Source organism: Zingiber officinale, chromosome 9B (genome assembly GCF_018446385.1).
Source record: "Zingiber officinale cultivar Zhangliang chromosome 9B, Zo_v1.1, whole genome shotgun sequence".
NCBI classification, from domain to species: domain Eukaryota; kingdom Viridiplantae; phylum Streptophyta; class Magnoliopsida; order Zingiberales; family Zingiberaceae; genus Zingiber; species Zingiber officinale.
Window position 1 is genome coordinate 93975748 of NC_056003.1, and position 3012 is coordinate 93978759.

The 3012-nt window shown below is 32.8% G+C and overlaps 1 long non-coding RNA gene across 1 annotated transcript; it reads left to right on the forward strand.

Moving 5' to 3' along the window:
* Nucleotides 1-2116: 2116 nt before the first annotated feature.
* LOC122023371 lies at nucleotides 2117-2345 on the forward strand. Its single transcript, XR_006123102.1, has 2 exons — nucleotides 2117-2146; nucleotides 2259-2345. It is a non-coding gene; the product is annotated as an uncharacterized LOC122023371 (long non-coding RNA).
* The last annotated feature ends 667 nt before the right edge of the window (nucleotides 2346-3012 follow it).

Sequence of the window (3012 nt, forward strand, 5' to 3'; positions counted from 1 at the left end):
TGCTTCCCCTTTTCTTTTTCAGAAAACTCTATACAATCAGTAAAATTGTATTTGTATGCATACACAACCAGTTAAATAATTAGCAAATCATCATTGGCAATTTTAAAAAAAATGTATATCCATATTAGTGTTAGTACTTAATAGGGAGTTATTTACCAGTAATTAATTTTGTACCAGTAATTATTTTGTTTTCTTTTGCATGACAGGATGATTATGTACAACAAAAACGGGAGGGTAAGTTGCACTTAGAAGAGGCAAACACGGATATCCTTTCAAAAGCACTTTCATCTGAGGAGCATTCTGGGCGTGTGAGGGGTGTTGGAGGCCATGTCACTCCAAAATTCTATTTTAATGTTGGCAGCATAGTGCAGAAACACCTTGTTGATGAGCAGTTTATCCTTCAACAAAAAGAGTTGATGGAGGCAAAGATATTAATCTCACAACAAAATGCACGCATATCAAATCAAGATGAACGCATACAGAAACTTGAAGCAATGTTCAGAAAGGGTGCATGCGACTTAGATACAGATGAAAAAGGTAGTTGCTCAGTAAAGTTGCATCCCATGAGTGACGAAAATATCAAAATTGAAAAGTGTGTCCCAAATATTGAAACTTTGGATGATGATGACATGCAAATTTTGAACAATGATGATTTCTTCCAGGTATATATTTAGTTGTCATTATATTACTTAGTATTATTGAAACTATGAGTTGCATCAATTTATAACATGATTACTTATCTTCTAGGGTAAACCGGTTGCATTGACATTGGGTTCTAAGAGCAATATTGTTGCCTATGGTACAATTGTTCATGTCAATGCGGTTGGTAAATTACTTCATGGTGTTCCATTACCCATTAATTGTATGCGTGTCTCCATTGATAAGGTTGTGGATGAATTAGCACAATTGCCATGTCCAATTCCAAATCAATGTGATACAATTGGTGATGCTATTGGAACACATGTGGGATGGCCAGCTAACTTGGTAGTTATGCAAGATGAGGTAAATGTCATATTATATTTATAGTTAAATTGTCCAACAAAGATTAGTGTTGCACCTAACATGTGTACATTTGTAATTTTTAGAATCCGCAAAGGAAAAGAAGTGTTGTCCAAAGAAATAACCCAATTATTTCATCAAGTGTGCCAAGGTCATTGCATCTACTGTATTGTTATTGTAACCGTGCTCTAAATGATGAAACAAATATATCAATGATTTGTGAGGAGGGTTTCTTTGACGATCAATATGAAATCCTTGTGCACCTTGAAGATATCATTCCTTTTTATCATTTGGATCCCATAACTGCAAATTGTATAGTAATTTACATGTGGTAAGTCTTCTTATTCTATTTGTTTACCATATAAATTGTATAGACTTTATTAATTTAGCATTGTAACATTCTTCATTTTGAAATGGTAGGCATCTTTATAAAAAGCTGAAAACATATAACAATGTCCATAAAATCATATTTGTGAATCCACACATTATCCCATATGTGCCATGTGTGACTCGACTGGACAAAAACAGCAAATTCGAGTAGTTGAATGAAAGAGCTAGTGTTTTGGCAGATAAGCTGAGTCAAGCATCAAGAAATCAACTTGTTTTGGTGCCACATAATGTTGGGTAAGTAAGACTTATAATATCAGTTTTAATTTATTGTTTCGAGAAATATGCATGCAATAATTATGTGATTTGTGCATAGTTATCATTGGATTCTCACTGTCATTGATCCATATAAGGAGACAGTTTATTTGTTGGATTCGCTTAGTCATCGCATTCGTGACGAGGAATCGAAATACGTAGTTGATATGTGAGTACATTTTTAAATTTTATTAAGCATTTTTTTAATCAGTAAAACTCTCATATGCCCATTCTTATTGATGTATAAAGGAGCATAAGATTGTTTAATTCAAACAAGGCAAAAAAAGGGAAAAAACATGTTACATGGGAAGTAGTAAAGGTATGCATGTCTACTTATGATTAAATTGTAAACAATTAACCTTGTATATTAGACATTTACAATTTGTTTTTAACATAGGGTCCTCGCCAACCAGATGCGAAACAGTGTGGTTTTTATGTGATGAGATAAATGAGAGATATTATTGAAGAATTGGCAACTATCGAGAGAGATTCACTTCGATCAATAGTAATATTTGACATTCAATTCTCAATCTTCTCAAATATTTGTGTGTTTATCATTTCGCACTTATCATCTTTTGATTGTTTTTTACTAATCTAATCTATGTCTTTGTTCACAGTTCATCAAACCCCAGTACTCTAGAGAAGAAATTGATAAAGTGCGTTCCGAGTGGGCAGAATGCATACAAGACTATATTTATGACTAGGTATTTAAAATCATACAATGACTTGATCTATTCGGAAAGTATTTGCATATAATGCAAATTACATAATCTGATCCTAACAGATATGCCCCTGGAAACATCATGATTATTAAAACTTTAGTGTGTAGGACATCCAGGTAGAACATCTCTATTTTATTATTATTCTTATACTGGAATTCATGAAATGTTTTTCAACATCTTAAGATTTTGAGATGTTCAAACATATATATCATTTGCTGGTAAACACATTTCTGTAGGACTAACACACTTGTCAGATTATGATGAACTGATTAACTTTGAGCATCATGAATTGTTTCCTTTCTTAATGGACAGTTTTCTGCAGACTAGGATTTACACGTAAAGGAGGTGAGCTAGATAAATATTTTGAGCAGTTACCTGATTTATGAACATGATAATACATGGGGAAAATGCAGGAGCAAGACCAATTTAATTAATAGTATTTAGATTCTTGTTTTCTTTAGGAATGAAAATGGTTTCTCAATCAAACAAAATTGAAAATATTTGGAATTTGCAATTTGTTGGACATGATGAATGGTCGGAATGGGTTAAAGTTGGACGGAAATAACTTACACTTTGTTGAGAATCACAATGACCAAGTTCATTCACATAGTTGTTTCGACTTACTTATGGCAAACCAAACCAAACCAAT